A 19,791-nucleotide genomic window follows, 5' to 3' on the forward strand; every position below is an offset into this window, starting at 1 on the left:
ATGCACATCTGTGCATGTATTTAGTTCACTGAAAACCAAAAGATTTGAATAGATATTTTTCTAAAAATATGTGTTAAAAGTTGCCAAAATCACCAGTAATTGGCACCTGATACCCCAGTATATGACTTCTTTTGATCCAGTGATTGGCACATATTAATGTAACTGGAAAATCACTTTATATTTTAACTAGCAGTACCCGCACAGCGATGCCCGTGCTAAAAATTTAACGCAAGTCCATTGAATTAAAAACAATTGACGCCCCTTCTCTCTCTGATGTGAAATCATCATTTTTCTTTGTATAAAATGCGTACACACCTTTTCAAAAAAAAAAAAAAACCTATTAAAGTTTCTTTGGAATTTAAAAATTTTTGTCAAATCATTAGATTTACAGAGTTGCTTTAAAACTCTATTTAGCAAGTGAAGCGGTTTTTACTGCAATTTAAAATGTTTCCCCAAATAAACTTTTTAACACATCAAATAATATCCTTCAAATGTAAAAATAATTCCACAACTATTGTTTATTGCCAAACTTGCCCAGCAACCATGCTATCATAATCCATCCGTCTAACGAAAAAAAAAACTTCCTGTGGAACATTCAAAAATCATCGTCAGGAAAAAAGAAAATGTCGTACGTTTCACTCAGATAAAAACAAATCAAAAGATTCTTTTCTTTCACAACAAATTGCCAAAACAATGAATTACATTTACTGTTGTTTTAAAACAGTAATCCTAGACTAAATTAAATACTGTTTAAGGCTTTCACGGCCGGTGTCAATATGAGGAGATAACATTTCTGGGCTTATTGGCCGTGGTCTAATTGGAGTAGAAATTCCAGACGTTTCGGCTTGCTTTGCTGCAGCCATCATCTGGTTTAAGTTTGGTGAGACTGATTCCTGGCTTCGGTGGCTCCGGTATTTAAGCTAACTGCTGCTGCGCTGCTGGTCCTGTTTGGGAGGCGTTCTCAAGCCGCTGGTGGAATTTCTTTACTGGCTTTTAAAATTTTTGCACAATGAAAGACTGGCACATCTGTTTAAAAAAAAAATGATTTTTTTTTCTTTCTGTGGGGGAAGATATGTTGGTATGTCTGAGGTAGCTACTGTAGGTAAACAGTGAATTGACAGTTACAGTTAGCTATAACACTGAATCATTTGAAAATTTAGAAATTAGAGTATTATTTAATCTCTTTTAAGTCTTTAATTATTTTGTGCTGTAGGAAATTGTTCTTAAAATTATATTTTGTTATACAACTTGTGGGATTTACCGATATCAAATTCTAACATATCTTTCCCCATCCACTCTCTTCAACTCAACTCTGCACTTGTTGGTCTGGGGGTGATATTTTTTGGAAAGGGGTTTTCTTTGGTGGTTTGGCAAGAGAAGTAAGGAGGACAAAGGGAAGGTGAAGACCAAGCTGGAAAAAAGTAGAGAAGAAACCAGGCAGCCATGTGAGGAGTGAGAAAAAATCCCAAGATTTGAAAAGGTAGTGTCCTACCAAGAAAAATATGAAAGAGGCTAGCATATACAAGAGATAAGAATGTTGAATAAGAACCAGAAAGGCCCCCTTGAAATGGAATTATCCTGATGCAGTCTGATTACAGTGTGGAACGCGGAGCTAGGGTGGCCATTGTGTGAAAAGTCACACAGGAAAGTATTCTGCTGTAACCTGCCAAGTTGCCTCCTTATCCAAGCAGAACCCTCCTCATAAGGTATGTCATTTACAAATGATAACCATAAGAACAACATGAACTGCCTAAATGACTGAACTGCCATAGATGTGAATCATAATTTATGTACCCCCTTGTAAATTTGTGTAGGGTTGAGACCTCTTTGTCCCTTTTTTATTGAAATCAATGTATGAGGGAAAATAAATGTTTGATGGATTCCCTCACCTTGCTGAACCTGTTTTAAATAGTGGAAACACAACGCAAAGTTTTTTGTAAAATTTGTAATATATATTGCTTAAATTAGAACAAAATGGTGCCGTGACCAGGATATGGTGAGTGAGTTAATCAAATGTTTTGTATAATTGGTGGTAGAAGGTGACCATATTTTGATATTTATTTTTATGCATACAAATTGTAATAATTTTCTTGAATCATGTCTGTAAATAACACTGAAGATAATAATTCTGTAATTGAGACGCCTGGGAATGACCAGGTACTGCAAAATCCTGGGCTGATAGCCTTGTTGCCTGATCTTACCAAACAGAATGTATCAGATTTTTTCTCTAAGCTTGATATTTTCAAAAATTTAGCCAAATGGAATGAAGTACATCTAATAAATATAGTAAGATTGAAAGCTGACATAAATGTGAGGCTGGTACTAAATTCAAATGAATTGTGGCTTAGTCAATTATGAGGAGTTAAAGAGCAAACTAATTGCTCATTTTAGTACAGATAGGTCTGGTGCGAATATCCTAAATGAGTTTACATCTGCATGCCAGGCGCCGGCTGAATCGGCACAGGATTTTGTAACTCGGGTGGAGAGTTTGGCTTTAAAATGCTTCAAGAAAGAGGACAGGGAGGATGTCGTCACACCGAGCTTTAAAAGCAAACTGCTTCTAAATCAGATAATTAACGGGGTGAGGCATGACATAAAGGCAGAATTAATAGTGCATAACCCAAAAGATTTCACACAGGCTAATGAACAGGCCTTGCTAATCGAGAAATCCCTAAAGTTGCAAAACTCTCACATTAATGTGGTTCAGGGAGCAGAGGTTGGGCTTACACATGCACTTGTCGAGCACACATCTAAGTATGCTCAAATTGTTGAAAATCTTGGTAAGCAAGTTGAAGCACTGCAGAAGCAGTTTCAAGAATTTTCTTTGGGTAACCAAGATGCTGGACAACAGCAGAGTTTTCGCCCAACACATGGAGAGGATAACCGTAGATTCTATCGTAAATATGAAGGTCAACGAAGGCCCATAGTTTGTTACCGATGTAACCAGGAGGGGCACATTGCTCGTTATTGTAATCAACAGCAAAACTTCAGGAGGGATCAGGAAATGAATAGGGAACTAGAAAGAAATAAACCAAATTTAAACATGTAAAGGGGCAAAGTGGTGGAAAACAGCCAGTTTTGGAAGAAACCCCATATGTCTTCGGTCTTTTCGATGAAATAAGTTTTTCATTGCCAATAATTGAGTTAGAACTAAATAAGTATAGTACCAGAATTTTATTGGATAGTGGGGCAAGCAGAAGTCTAATTGATATGGAAACATGTTCTGCTTTAAAATTAGAAATTCAGAGAAGTGGTACAAATAATTTGACTGCAATTGGGGGTATGAATATTAAGGTTTGTGGAAAGGCCAGTTTAAAGATACACTTCTATTTCAAAATATTTCTTTTGTAAGTACATGTCTTAGAGAATAAATTGTCCCGTTCATTCAATGTGTTGCTAGGCATTGATTTTCTAACAAAATTCCATTGCGTACTGGATTTTGAAAGAAGGTTGATGACGGACAGGGATACTGAAATATCCTGGTCAGATGAAAAAAGAAGCCCTCGGTTACATGACCTAGTAAATTCTAATTCTCATCAATATAATACTGATTTTTTTGGCATATTGTTTAATAAGGTTGAAATACCACCTAATTCAGAAAAGGTGTTTTCGGTTAGAATCTCAAGTCCGAATATTTACAACAACAAAAAAGAAATCTTTATAGAGCCAAATGATAATTTTGTTAATAAAAATATCTTGGTCGCTAATTCCCTGTCAGTCATAACCCCCGACAACACATGTTTAGTGTAAGTTATAAATGTCTCAGATGAAATGGTGGTCTTAAATAAAAATTTAAAATTGGTGAAGGTAATACCTGATATAAATGAGTCGGTTATTAATCATATACTTGAAAATGATGATAGTTTAGAGCCTGATTTTACGGCTTGGGGAGGTAGTATTGATCTATCTCATCTTTCCTTATCCCAACAACAAGAGATTAATAACCTTTTGGGGAAATACACCGATATATTTGCGAAGAATGTTTCAGAGCTTGGTTGTTGTGATTTAATCAAACATAGAATTAGACTCACTGACGACGTTCCCATCAGACAAAAGCCATATCGTGTTCCACACCATTTACAAACTGAAATGGCTCGTCAGGTCAATGAACTATTAGAGGCTGGTGTTATTGAGCCCTCAACGACCCCTTATGCCGCACCCGTTTTGCTGGTGAAAAAGCCAGATTCATAGGGCCTTTCCTTATCCCAAGAACAAGAGATAAATAACCTTTTGGGGAAGTACACCGATATATTTGCGAAAAATGTTTCAGAGCTTGGTTGTTGTTATTTAATCGAACATAGAATATTAGACCAGGGGTCTGTCCAGAGTTTTTCACAGGGTCCGTTTTTTGTAAAAAATCAAATAGTTTTGTGAAAAATGAATTAATTTTGTAAAAAATCAAAAAAATTTGCAAAAAAAAAAAAATTTTTTTTTGTCAAAACAAAATTTTAGAATTTAGAGATGGCACAAACGGCACCAATTAAACTTAAAGTTGAGTGTTTTCCTCTTCTACGTCAAGAAAATCCTTCTGGATTTTTTTTCTGATATTTGGCGGGGGGGGGGGGGGGGCATCGCTGTTTCAAGTATCAATATTTATCTACCATTCTACATTATGTTAAATTATATTAGATATATTTCTGTACAGTACTAAAAAAGAACAAAATATGATTCTCATATCGGATGTTAAAAGATTGCATTTTTCAAAATGTAGACATCTAAAGAAAAAAAAACAGTAATTAAAAGAGTTTATTTAAAGTTAATCATCCTTGTGTTAGCATCGACAAATCAAAACCCATATAATTTTCTCCCAAAATAACAATTAAACATCGCACCGCACCGTAAAAACGCAAATATTGACAAGCTGGCAAAATGATGAGAATATTTTCTAATCAGGTCATTATAAAGGTTCAACGCCAGACGCTAAGTGGTGATAATTTTGAAGTTGGTAACCCTATCTGAAGCGATCATATTTTTTCCTCATCCTTACTATTCCTTTGCAGTTCTAAGTTCATTTTGCTGATATATATTATTATTGTTTATTAAATCATGAGCGGAGAAAAGTTCTTACCAATGCCTTTTCAGAAAAGTTTACAACACCGCCGCTAATTAGCTGTGATAAAACAAACAACCATTATATTTTTTTGGCAGTAGCAATTATTTATTGCTTGCAGGAGCATCGCAAGAGTGCCGATTTTTTTTTTTCAAAATTAGCCGATTTTGTATAAGGGGCATTCCAAGGTATTTTTGACATTATGTAGAGTCCGTAACGTGACCTTTTTTTGCCATAACTTTTTAATTTACCACTTGATTTGCAAATTATTTTAATTTGAGCTGGTGTGTTAGTAGGAAAAGATGAAAATAAAATAATATGCTAATCAAACAGTAAACTAAAAAGTTATGGCAAAAAAGGTCACGTTACGGACTCTACATAAATGTCAAAAATACCGTGGAATGCCCCATAAGCTGGTTCCTCTAATTTGACTTTAAAAAAGGTTCCAAAAATTATCGGTTTACACACAGAAATATGCGGTTTACACACAGAAATATGCGTTATTTTGCTTTCAGATTTGCTCTTTCAATAAACAATTTGTGACAGATCCGATCTTGTTTATCAGAATTTTGTGAAGGGTCCGTTTTGTTTGATCGGGATTTTGTGAAAAGTCCGTTTTGTTTGATCGGGATTTTGGTGAAAGGTCCGTTTTGGTTGATCGGATTTTTGTGAAGGGTCCGTTAACGGACCCAAATATCCTCTGGCCAGACCCCTGTAGACTCACTGACGACATTCCCATCAGGCAAAAGCCATATCGTGTTCCGCACCATTTACAAACTGAAATGGCTCGTCAGGGCAATGAACTATTAGAGGCGGGTGTTCTTGAGCCCTCGACGACCCCTTATGCCGCGCCTGTGTTACTGGTGAAAAAGCCAGATTCATCATATCGACTTGTGGTAGACTTAAGAAAACTAAACGAGAAAACATTGCTGGTCATTCCGTGTCAAATCAACACTTTTAATTAAAATTTTACCTCACCCCCTCAGATTTTGATAAAATTTGGCACACATATAGTGGGCACTAAGAATAACAGAAATACAAAATTTCAAATTTTTATCTTGAATAGTTTTTTGTGTACGGCCTTGTAAAGTTTTCAAAAAATCATGAAAAAACTACAAACAAGCAATTTTCTAATTGCTCTGGAAGCTGTCAAAATTGAGTTAGAGAGGTGGGACCGGTGTTATTTTGTAGCTTTTTTAATACTCTTTTAAGAGATATGCAACATGTCCTATGTAGTAGTAAAAAAAGTTTTTTTTGGTGCAAATCAAATTTTTGATTTTGATTTTTTTTTCAAAAAGTACCACTTTTAGAATTTTCAAAAAAATTCTATAAATAGACAGTACTTTCATAAACTGCCATGCAAAGTTTTATGATGGGATGGTAATGGGAACTATGTCGAAAAAAATTACTACTGACTCCTATTTTTCATAAATATCAGATTTTGACATAATAATTATTTTATTGTAGCAAAATATTTTGTAGTAAATGCTTTCATGACAAATATGAATGTATTGTACAGTAGAGAACCAATTATCCAGGAAGTTCGGGACCGTCGCTATCTCGGATATCTGAATTTCCCGGTTTTCTGAATCACTAAAAACCTCTGTTGGCCGATTGTTTATAAAACTTAAATTACTATAATAAATAGTAATACATATTAAAATAAGAAGAAAACAGTTCAGAAATGCTTATAAATACTATCGAAATATTAAAAACTACTAGTGAAAGAATAATTTAAACACAAAAAAACTTCAAGTTATTCATAAGACCTGAGACCCTCACATTCAATCTGAAAAAGAAAAAAAAACACCACTTTTCGATGTTTTAAAACGAAAAAAAAAAATGAAGGGAAGGGCTAAAAACAAGTTTTTGAACGGAAATGTGCGATTTTCCTGCTATTCTGTATGAAAAATTTGTTTTCATGAACCCGTTTTGTTTTTAAATTTCTTATAAAGATTTTGTGTTTGTGATTACGGCGGTTATTGTTAACTATTGCTTTTTGCAATATCAATAGGAGTTAGATTTATGAGTTCTTGCAGTATTATTACAGTCATGCGTTTAATGATTTCTAGATTCTACCATTAACTATCCGGAAAATTCGCGAATCTGGTTTTCGACGTTTCCCGCAATTTCGCTACATCACTGACGCTCTAAACGGCTTTAAATTTAAAGGACATTCAATAAAATATTGCATTAGAATTCGACAATATTCATTTCTTCATTTCTTGAGTTTTCAGTTAGAATAAAACACGAAAATTTCCGACTTAAGAGTGTACTTCTTAATTTAAGAAAATATTTCGAAAATTTTGCCCCGCTTAAAGGTCAACCCTTTGAAGTTCGTTTTTGTAAACATTTTCCCCAGTTTTGCGTAAGTAATATGGTATTTTTTAAGAAACAGTTCATATTCTTTTAGGTATTTCAAAAAAAACTTAGTTTTTCAAAAATTGCCGAAAATGCGTATTTTTAAAAAATGGCGGGAAAATCTGCAAACGGTTGCCGGTTTTCTGGTTTCCCGATTTTTTGGTTCCCGGATAAAAGGTTCTGCACTGTACTTTAAATTCTTCTTATAAAAATATTTGTAAAAATTAAGGCAAATAAAACACCAAAATTTAAATAAAATTATATCAATTTATGCTGTTATGAAAAGTTGATAAATTTACAATAAATATTGTTGTGGCTAAATAGTTTGATAAGCAAGTATTATTTAAAAAAAACTTTTCCCTTCCATTCACTTGATCCAGTATCTGCAGATCTAGCAAGTTGGTACCTTTCTGTGCAAGTTAAAACAAACACCAGTCTGCCACATGGCCCCCCATGTGGCAGTCTGGTATTTCTTCTAACTTGCTCAAGCCAGACTCTCCACAAGCATTCATTCAGTGACTAGAGACCTTGCTAACAAGTAGTGTTTTAAATTTTATTACTGTTTTAAGTTATCCATTCCATAATGTAAAATAGTTGTGATACCTCACATAAAATAATTATTACTTTGAACTTCAGTATTTCTCATGTGTTTGCGAATTTAATCTATGATTAAAACTTGTAGTTAAAAGGCAAGTTTTAAGAATTTTTTAGAAAATATGGAAACTAGTGAAAAATGCAGTACTGTGGTAAGAGTTCAGTGTTGTAATCCATTGAAGAAAACAAATCATTGTGTTTGAGATAGAAAAAAACTGAGAAATGTCACATCTTGGATGACAGGTTCATTTCCACAAATACTTGATGGCTCCATGATTTGTGATCAGTGTAGAAAAGACCTAACTAAGTTAAAAAATACAGTGCCCATTAGTGAAAAAAATTCTGAAAATGAAGATTCTCCTGAGTTGGAGGTGAATGTTCCAGACGAAGATCCAGACTTTGCAACAAGTTCAGTGATTGTTCAGACACTAAATACTTCACTTCAAGAATTAGGTGTGTCCCCGATTGATAAGAAGAAAATAACTTCCAAGCAGTATGCTTCGACTAAAGTAAAAAAAATCTCATCTATGAAACGTAAACTCTTTGTTGCTGCTGAAAATTCTTCATCAGATAATGATACTGAAATTGACCAATCGGTTCTTCAAAATCTGAAAACCAACTTTTTGAATTGTACAAATAGATCAAAAAAAATTATGATTCTCACTTGTTTACCCGAGAAATGGAGTGTTAGGAAGATAATGCGTGAGTTTAATGCTCCAAACTACTTAGTTCGACAGTCAAAACAAATTTTGAAAGAAAAAGGGTTTATGGAAGGTCCTAATCCAAAGCCAGGGAAGTGTTTATCAACAGAAACAGTCGAGAAACTGTGCATTCTTTTTACGAAAACGATGAAATTAGCTGGGCGATGCCAGGAATGATAGATTGTGTAACAGTTACTCTGCCAGATGGAGGCAAGAAAAAAATGTCAAAAAGACTTATTTTGTGTAATCTAAAAGAAGCTTATAATCATTTCAAAGATAAGCACCCAAATATAAAAATTGGTTTTTCTAAATTCGCGGAATTAAAACCAAAACACTGTATATTAGCTGGGCAGAGCGGCACACACTCTGTATGTGTGTGCACAACTCATCAAAACATAAAGTTGATGATGGAAAATGCTAAGCTAAATTCACTTACAGATGGTAACTTGAAAACCTACAAGGATTGCATTGCAAAGATGCTTTGTAACCCATCAACAATAGATTGCAACATGGGGAACTGTGAGTATTGCCCTGGAGAAACTGCTTTACGGAAAATTTTAGAAACTTCTTTTGAAAAAAACTTAATTGAAAACGTTCAGTTTCACCAATGGGTGTCAGTCGATCGCTGCAACCTAGAGATGTTTGAGAAAACCTCAGACGAATTTATAGATTTATTTTGCAGCAACATGCCTTCTTTAGTCCGACATGATTTTATTGCAAAGCAACAAGCATCATTTCTCAACAACATTAAGGAAAACACCAGAGAGTCAGAATTTGTAATTACATGTGATTTCTCTGAAAATTACAGCATAGTTTTACAGGATGAAGCCCAGAGCTACCACTGGACTAGTCAGCAGGTCACCATTCATCCCTTTGTGATATACTTTAAGAACGGTAAAATTGAACACTTGAACTTCGTTATCATTTCTGACTGCCTAGAACACAATACAATCGCAGTCTACACTTTTCTCAAGAAACTCATTCCTTATTTAACTAATAAGTTCCAAAAGCTTCCAAATAAAATCTATTACTTTTCAGACGGTTCTGGCGCACAATACAAAAATAAGAAAAAGTTTTTGAACCTTTGTCTTCATCAGAAAGATTTCGGTATTGAAGCCGAGTGGCACTTTTCGGCCACGGCGCATGGAAAAGGGCCTTGTGATGGAGTAGGCGGTTCAATTAAGAGACTGGCAGCTCGAGCAAGTTTGCAGAGGCCATACGAAAACCAGATCCAAACACCAAGAGATCTTTTTGAGTGGGCAGTCGAAAATGTTCCAAAAGTAGATTTTGCCTTTTCCACACAAAAAGGTTACATTGAAACTGATAAGATTTTACAGCCCTGATTTAAAGAAGCCTTAACAATCAAAGGTACACAGCAGTTCCATTCGTTCATCCCTAAAAGTGGTTCAAAATTATTAGTGAAGTACTTTTCAAATGATACTCAGGTGTGGGAAAAGGAGGTAACGAAATCTCCTGAGAAACTTAAATTTGAAGATATAAGAGGCTACGTTACTGCCGTGTATGAGAACAATTGGTGGCTTGGTTATGTATTAGAAAAAAACGAAGAACAAGATGAAGTTAAAATTGCTTTTCTTTATCCAAGTGGACCAACCAAATCTTTTTCCTACCCCAGGCATTCAGATGTAATGTGGGTCTCTGTTGTGAACATACTAACAAGAGTGGACCCTGTTACTCCAACAGGAAGAACTTACGCTCTTCTAGAAAATGATATAGACCGAACCCAATTGGCTTTTTCAAAATTTAAACAGTGAACTTCTGAACATGGACCTCCTTCTTTACATAAAATCTGATTTATACTCAACAATTTCACTTCTTTAACCTTTTTTAAGTTTGTAGTGATTTCTTATTTGTTTAAAATTAATATTTTTAGTTCTGTGTAAATTTTCAATGAAGTTAAAATAATTCTCACCCTTCTATATCACTCATAAATGTAAAGGCTTATAAAATCTGTTAATTATTGTAAAGCTGTCGACTAATGATAACTATTCATGTATTCACCAAACAACAAAAGTATGTTCAACTTGTATTGTAGATTTCTAAAACATCATTATGTTATACAGAACTAGCAGTTTTACCCCAAAACCACAGTTTATATATAGCTTAGAAATGTAGGTTTTATGAATTTATTATGAGCACAGAGTGTTTATTTCATAAACAATTTAATGTATATTATATATAGGGTATATATAGTTTTATGTCAAACCTCTCTTATGGTGTGTCAAATGTCCCTCAAGTGGGGAGGTTTGACCCAGTTTGAACACTCTTGAAAAATCTTTAATATGGAAAATAATTTTTAACTTAAATAAATAACAGCAATGTAAAAAGTTGCTTGGATGTATTTCCTTTCAAAAAAAGTCAACCAGGAATTTTTTTTATTCAAACTTAAAAAAAAAAAAAAAAAAAAATACCTTAGTAAAAAGTGGGTCAAACCTCCCAGTTTCCCCTACTCAAGTGATTTTTCATAAAATCTTATATCACTACATTAAAATTATTATTATTTGGTCAAAACTGTTTTTATGAAAATTTTATTGTAAATATTTATTGTATTTATATTTCATACAGCATAAATTGATATAATTTTAAATTTTGGTATTTTATTTGCCTTAATTTTTACTAATATTTTTATAAGAAGAATTTAAAGTACAATACATTCATATCTGTCATGAAAGCATTTACTACAATATATTTTACTACAATAAAATAATTATTATTTGGTCAAAATCTGGTATTTAAGAAAAATAGGGGTCAGTAATATATTTTTTTTTTGGCATAAATCCCATTACCATCCCATCATAAAACTTTGCATGGCAGTTTATGAAAGTACTGTCTATTTATAGAATTTTTTTGAAAATTTTAAAAGTGGTACTTTTTGAAAAAAATCAATCAAAAATTTGATTTGCACCAAAAAAACTTTTTTTACTACTACATAGGACATGTTGCATATCTCTTAAAAGAGCTTTAAAAAAGCTACAAAATAACACTGGTCCCACCTCTCTAACTCAATTTTGACAGCTTTTAGAGCAATTTGAAAATTGCTTGTTTGTAGTTTTTTCAAGATTTTTTGAAAACTTTACAAGGCCGTACACAAAAAACTATTCAAGATAAAAATTTGAAATTTTGTATTTTTGTTATTCTTAGTGCCCACTATATGTGTGCCAAATTTTATCAAAATCTGAGGGGGTGAGGTAAAATGGGTGTGTTGTTGACATGGAATGACCCTTGCCTGAAAATTTTCCCTTACCAAATGTGAGTGAAATGTTAGATATGTTAGGAGGGGCAAATTTTTTTCAACACTTGATCTCACTTCTGGGTTTTTTCAAATGAAACTTCATGAGGATCTCATAAGGCAGGGATTGTGGCACAAAACATGGGCAGCTTTCATTTCTGCCGACTTCCCCCCCTGCGAGTTCGAGCTTTCAGCGCCTGATGTCCCTTATTTTGGCAGGCCTTTCCCCTTTTTCTATTGCACTGTACATTGATGACATAGTAATTGCTTCAAAAACCTTTACTGAACATATAGAAAGGCTTGAGATGGTTTTCCGCAGACTACAAACCCATAACCTTAAATTAAAGCCACAGAAGTGCTCTATTGCAAAGTCGGAAATATCCTTTTTGGGGCACAAAATTAAAGAGGGAAAAGTTTTACCTGACAGGAAAAATGTGCAAGCGGTACTTGATTTTCGAACACCCACCACCAAGAAGCAAGTGAGGGCATTTTTGGGTTTAACGGGTTTTTACAGAAAATTTATTAAGAATTTTGCTGAAATAGCCCTACCATTGACTAAGCTGACTAAAAGTGATGTTAAATTCCACTGGTCTAGTGAAGCTGAGGAGTCCTACCGTACTTTGAAACAAGCCTTGATATCTGAACCTTGTTTAAAACTGCCCAATTTTGAGAAACCCTTTTCAATTGCAACTGATGCTAGTGCTTATGCTCTTGGTTGCGTACTTTTTGCAGGAAGATGATTCGGGATTACAGCATCCCATTGCATGTGCCTCACGTAAGTTAGCCCAGGCAGAAATTAACTATTCTGTTTATGAAAAAGAAGCCTTGGGGGTAATCTTTGGTGTCCATCACTTTAAACACTACTTAGTGGGAAGGCCATTTACTATTTATTGTGATCAAAAATCCTTGTCGTATGTATTTAATTTAAAGGATTCCTCTTCCAGAATAGCACGTTGGGTACTTTCTCTGCAGGAACATTCATATACCATAGTTCATAAACCGGGGAGGTTGAATCAATTTGCAGACCATTTATCAAGAGATGTTGTCAATAGTAATCCTGATGAAATTATTCCGGTCGTAAATGCTATCTGGGAAACAGATTTTGGTTCTATCGATAATGACGAAATTCGTAAGCGTCAAGAATGCGATGAGTATTGCAAGAACATTTTGGGGGAAACTAGAAAATAAGGAAGACACAAGTGATTTGCACCCTAAATTTCAATTTTTCAAGAACAACGACAATATTTTAATGTGTCTTCCCAAAGGTGCTAGGTATGATACGTACTACAATAGAAAACCTAAGTTGGTTGTACCTGCATCCTTAAGATATGAAATTTTATTTTTATGTCATGACAGCAAATGTGTAGCTCATCCAGGGTTATCTAGAACCTTAGGCCGGATTACAGTCTTTTTATTGGCCAGGCTACTTCAATGAAGTCAAGAGCTATGTGTCATCATGCCATTCTTGCATTTGTGGGCTGGGATTTAAGCGGAACCAAAAGGCTCCCCTGCAGCATATTCCTGTGCCAAATCGTCCATTTCAGAAGGTCTCAATGGATGCGGTTGGTCCCCTAGTGACTTCTAGCCAGGGTAATAAGTGGATTTTAGTGTTAACTGACTATTTTACGCGTTGGCCAGAGGCTTACCCTGTACCTGACATAAAGAGTAGCACTGTGGCTAAGGTTCTTATTGATTTCATATCACGTCATGGGATAATGGACGTGCTTTATACAGATAGGGGACAGAATTTTATTTCTGAAGCAATGCTAGAAGTGTGTAGAGTGTTGGGAATTCAAAAGAGACAGACTGTTAGTTACAACCCGCAGGGAAATGGGGTGGTTGAAAAGCTAAATGCAACGTTAATTAATAACCTTTCTCATTTAGTGGAGAAAAATCAGGCGGACTGGTGTCAGTGTCTTCCACTTGCACTTTTTGCTCACAGAACAAGTAGACACAGTGCAGATAGTCCGGCATTTGTAACCTATGGTCGGGATTTGAGAACTCCATCGGATCTGTTGTTAAATTCACCGATTAGGTCTTATTCTGATGTTCAGACATACTCGCAAGTTCTAAGTAATAGATTGTATCCTGTATATGGTAATATTAGGGAAAATTTGGAAAATGCTGCCAAAAGGCTGGAGGAGATATCAAATGCAAAGGGGTCCTTTAAGAATATAGCAGTAGGCAATTTAGTGTATCTTCACTCTGAGGTAATTCTGGTGGGTCTTTCGAAGAAATTGGTAAAACAAAATGTAGGTCCTTATCGGGTAATTTCTCAAAAGTCTCCCGTTTTATTTGAAATTGCCGTACTTGACAATTTAAGGAAAGTCCAAACTGTTCACATGAATCGACTCATTCCATATGCAAGTCGTAACAGTTATGACACGACAGCACCTTTAGTTGTAGATGCTAATCAAAATCTGTTTGAAAGGAAGAGTCCTGTCGAGTCTGACAAATCAACTATAGTGTCCGAGCATACTGTATAAGCTGAACCTTCTGTTGATCTTTTTCACCCAATTTGGTCAAATGATAATTGTGCTCTACTTTCATCCCAGACTGTTATGAACTATGAAACTGGGGAAAGTGAAATAGACGATGACTTAAATGTAGGAGCAAATGTAGAGGTATCTACCTCGTATGACAATGACATGTCACAAGTACGTAACATGCGATACAATTTGAGGCAGCGAAACAATCAAGGATTCGTTGCACACTCTTGAACTGTCTAAATTGTATAGTTTCTCTGTGTAATCAAGAATTATGTTGTATTCTATTTAGTAATCTATACGTATTATTCATCTTACTTGCTATGTAACCCTTAGTGTTTATCCTTATGATATTGTTTATTTGTATGTATATTTGCTTCTTTGGTAATTTTGGCAATTGGTTCTGGCTGATGATATTTTTGTGTACTTCAACAAAGCTCAGAGTAATAGAAGTGCATCTTATAAATTGTTGTGTTCACAAAATATAAATATGTGACCATGCTGTACACGGTTGTCATGTGAGGTTATTACTTAATAATTAAAATGCTTGTTGGTCACTTTTGCCACTGATCATACTATTTCAATCAATGCCACATTTGTGCCATCTTTCTTGTGTTTTTCATTTTTCGTAGCAGGTTAATTTCTCTTGCTAATGTATTCCATTTTGACCTAACGTGTTTAATTAAGTTCCGTGACGGTGTTTATCATGGGGCCCCCGATTTTCACTTTGTGGTGTTGACCGTAGTATGAATACATGCTTGGTGTTTCATGTTGGGCTGGTGTTTAGCTTGCTTGGAATCCTGGGTATGTGCTTACATTGTGTTTGATACTTCCGCGGTTAAATTTGGTTATCTGTTTTTTGTTTTTTTTTTGGGATTGTGTATTCAATGGGGAAAAGATTCTGTGTCAGGGTTTCCGCTACGGTCGCATTTTTCGCAAAATGCGAAAACACTATCTAAATTGCGAAAATTAAGCAATGCATTTTCTCTTTTTTGCTCAAATAAAAAATAAATTAGTTTTTTAAATAAAGAAGAAATGTATGATCCTAGAGAGGAAGCGTGCATGGCGATAATCAACTTAATCTTTTTAAAATCTTAGCTAAGATGTTTAAACTACAATTAAGTTCAATAACTATTAGTCTTATCCAGCATTATGTCCCCCCAAAAACTGCTTTATTAGGAAGAGGGGACTGCAACGTTCTAAACACCAATCCTGTTTTCTTTTTTTTTTATGTTTTAAAAAAATTGCTGTTGTACTTATTTCTTCAAGGATGTCACAAATGAAATATGAATTTTATTTTCAACTGGAGATGAAACACACTGAGGCATATATAAATATATGAGAATGTGTAACATTTTAGCATTTTGCTAACATTTTTCCATCAATTTTAGCTTTTATGCTAAAGAACTTTTGAACCCAGCTTAAACCCTGTTCTGTGTCGAATTTAGTACTAATTTTCTTTACTGGCTTTTAAAATTTTTGCACAATGAAAGACTGGCACATCTGTTTAAAAAAAAAGATTTTTTTTCTTTCTGTGGGGGAAGATATGTTGGTATGTCTAAGGTAGCTACTGTAGGTAAACAGTGAATTGACAGTTACAGTTAGCTATAACACTGAATCATTTGAAAATTTAGAAATTAGAGTATTATTTGACCTTTTTTAAGTCTTTAATTATTTTGTGCTGTAGGAAATTGTTCTTAAAATTATATTTTGCTATACAACTTGTGGGATTTACTGATATCAAATTCTAACATATCTTTCCCCATCCACTCTCTTCAACTCAACTCTGCACTTGTTGATCTGGGGGTGATATTTTTTGGAAAAGGGTTTTCTTTGGTGGTTTGGCAAGAGAAGTAAGGAGGAAAAAGGGAAGGTGAAGACCAAGCTGGAAAAAAGTAGAGAAGAAACCAGGCAGCCATGTGAGGAGTGAGAAAAAATCCCAAGATTTGAAAAGGTAGTGTCCTACCAAGAAAAATATGAAAGAGGCTAGCATATACAAGAGATAAGAAGGTTGAATAAGAACCAGAAAGGCCCCCTTGAAATGGAATTATCCTGATGCAGTCTGATTACAGTGTGGAACGTGGAGCTAGGGTGGCCATTGTGTGGAAAGTCACACAGGAAAGTATTCTGGTGTAACCTGCCAAGTTGCCTCCTTACCCAAGCAGAACCCTCCTCATAAGGTATGTCATTTACAAATGATAACCATAAGAACAACATGAACTGCCTAAATGACTGAACTGCCATAGATGTGAATCATAATTTGTGTACCCCCTTGTAAATTTGTTTAGGGTTGAGACCTCTTTGTCCCTTTTTTATTGAAATCAATGTATGATGGAAAATAAATGTTTGATGGATTCCCTCAACTTGCTGAACCTGTTTTAAATAGTGGAAACACAACGCAAAGTTTTTTGTAAAATTTGTAATATATATTGCTTAGAATTAGAACAAAAGGCTCTTCTAATTTCTCCTCTAGTGAATCCATTGGCTTGAAATGCTAGCTCAAGGTGTTTCAGTTCCTCCTTCAAATGTCTTTTCGCAGATTCTTTCTGCTCGGTGCATGAGGATATTGATGACAGCCATTTTTTGTCTCGGGTGGTGGTTTGAGTTCTTATGAAGGTAACGGTCTATGTGTGTGGGCTTGTGGTACACTTGGTGGTCGAGCGTCCCGTCTTCCTTTTTCCTCACAAGAACGTCGAGGAAACGCAGCTGATTATTGCTCTCCTTCTCCATAGTGAACTGAATGCTGGGATGAATGCTATTTAGATGTTGAAGAAACAACTGCAGGTCTTCTTCTCCATGGCTCCACACCGCAAAAGTGTCATCGACGTATCAGAACCAAACCTCGGGCTTCTTTGTGGCGGAGGCAAGGACTTTCTGTTTGAAGAACTCCATGTAGAAATTAGCGATGACAGGGCTTAAGGGGTTGCCCATGGCAACTCCATCCCGTTGTTCGTAGAATTTTGTGTTCCACTGGAAATAAGTGGTCGTCAGGACGTGCTTGTAAAGGGCTGCGATGTCGGGAGGGATAAGTGGAGTAATCTGCTGTAGTGCATCTTCAACTGGGACTTTTGTGAAGAGTGAGACAACGTCGAAGCTTAATGAGTAAATCGGATGGCTGGAGAGAAATTGTCTGGATTTTTTGAACGAAGTCACTGGAATCTCTAATGAAAGATGATGATAATCCAATAATTGGTTTTCGAAGACCCGTGATGTACTTGGAGACTTCATATGTCAGAGAACCAATGGCGCTTACAATGGGTCGAAGGGGAACTCCAAACTTGTGAAGCTTTGGTAGTCCATAGAGTCTAGGAGGGAGAGCTTCTGATTTCTTTATGTTACGTTGTATCTCGGGTGGGATTGATGAATCCTTGATGAGTCTGTCGGTCTCTCGCAGAATTTTCGCAGTTGGATCTTGAGTTAGGGACCTGTAGATATCGGGGTCTAACAATCCTTGGATCTTGTCCTGGTAGTCCTTGGTGTTAAGGACGGCGGTAGCATTTCCTTTGTCAGCGGCTAAGATGAAAATATCTTGATTGGACTTCAGCTGTTTCAAGGCACGTCTTTCTTGTGCTGGGATATTGCTCCTTGGTGTATTGGCTCGCTGTAAAATCCTTGATGCTTCTCGTCGGATGTCTTCTGACACGTCCTTTGGAAGCTTGTGGAGACCGTCTTCAATGTTGGGTACGATGGCTTCCACCAGGATATACTTGGGAACTACAGCAAAGTTGCCCTCTCTTTTTAACACGGATATCTCGTCGGCTGAGAGTTGGTGGTTAGATAAATTGACCACAGTATGGTCATCATTAAGTGTTTGAATAGGATGTTGGTGTTTGGGTAGCTTTTCAAACTTCCGGATCTGTCTTCTTGAAGTTATTTCCTAGACTGAACTGCTCAGCACCTAACGCGCCAAGCGACCACTCTACGGGAACCCAGCACTTTTGCGAGTGAAGCGGATGTTTTTTGTTTGGCAATAAATGTTTCGCCAATCAAACAAAAAAGTATAAAATCACATTAACAGTAGCTTTCAAATCTTTATAATTAAGAGCAGCGTTGCCTGGCTTTGTTCAATCTACCGTGAGAATAAAAATTGTACCAAGGGACATATATATTGAACAATCAGCTTAAATAAAAGAAAAGAAACATCATGCAAAATTGACGACGACCAAAACTATGACGACAGATATTAAAATACTTTTAAGAAATCAAAATGCGAAAGATGGATTTTAAAAGCGTAACCATGGGAACATGAAATAAAATAAAGAAATTAAATGCAAAATAAGGAAAGAAACAGTGGATTCAAAAAGCATAACCGTGGAAATGCCATAATAAAATGGTGACAACCTGAATCAAAATGACATTTTTCGAACTTGTTTTGATCACGCTTGTAACTTTTTTTCCTTAGAAGATAGGAGCCAAGTTTTTCTACCATAGGTCAAGAGAGATCTGGAGTAAAAAATGTCGCTTTTTCCAATGGTGTCAAAAAGAAAACTGTGGGAATTCCTTCACTTTTTATTGATAGATTTAATGAAGAAAGTAGTGCCTAAATTTCAGCTAAGTCTAAAGAAGTTCAAGCTAAAACCGCAAATTACTCCCGCCGTAATTAAGTTAGAGCATTGAAACAAATTGTTTAGAACGTAAAAAATTCTACCCTTTTCAATGATATATAATTTTAATATGTGCATGTAATTTTTCACTTCCATATTCAGGAATTTATGTTAAATTTGGGCCTAAATTGGAATAAAAAAAGAACTATTTATCGAATTTTTTCGAATTATAGCCTATGTCACTCAGTAAGAAATCACCTTTCATATAGTGAAGGAATTTTTCAAATAGGTTCTGTGGTTCTGGATATTACCTCGAACATATTAAACACACAAAAATCCGCCCTCTCTCTTTATAATATTAGTATATATTTTTGATTACATACAAATTTTATCATCATAAGAAACATAATTAATGTTAATTCAAGGTAGGTAATTGTACATAAATTAATGTTAAATCACACATCTTGATGTGTTGAAAAAGTATTTTAGGGAAATAAAAATAAATTTGGAGTGTTACATGGGAAAAAATATCGAGATTATTGCTGTTTCATCAGTCTGTATGCAGTTTTGATTTTACAAGTTATGGCTGTTTCCACAGAAAAAGGAAAATTACCCGATGATTCTAAGGGACCATAAAAAACGAAACGATTCTCTACAGTCGCAATCCGACTGTGATGGCCAAACATATTGGTTTTTATTGTAACTGTAGATTCTGTAGTAATCAAATCAGTAGTAAAACCTATATAATATTGTTGTTGCAAAAGTATCACAAATCAAACTAGGACACATTAGTGACTATTGGCACATG

The 19,791-nt window shown here is 35.2% G+C and overlaps 1 protein-coding gene across 2 annotated transcripts in view; it reads left to right on the forward strand.

Annotated features, from left to right (window-relative positions):
* The window catches only part of LOC129218272 (inactive selenide, water dikinase-like protein), a 257,798-nt gene that overhangs the window by 18,549 nt on the left and 219,458 nt on the right, over positions 1-19,791 (forward strand). The window lies entirely within an intron of this gene.

Source organism: Uloborus diversus, chromosome 3, assembly GCF_026930045.1.
Source record: "Uloborus diversus isolate 005 chromosome 3, Udiv.v.3.1, whole genome shotgun sequence".
NCBI classification, from domain to species: domain Eukaryota; kingdom Metazoa; phylum Arthropoda; class Arachnida; order Araneae; family Uloboridae; genus Uloborus; species Uloborus diversus.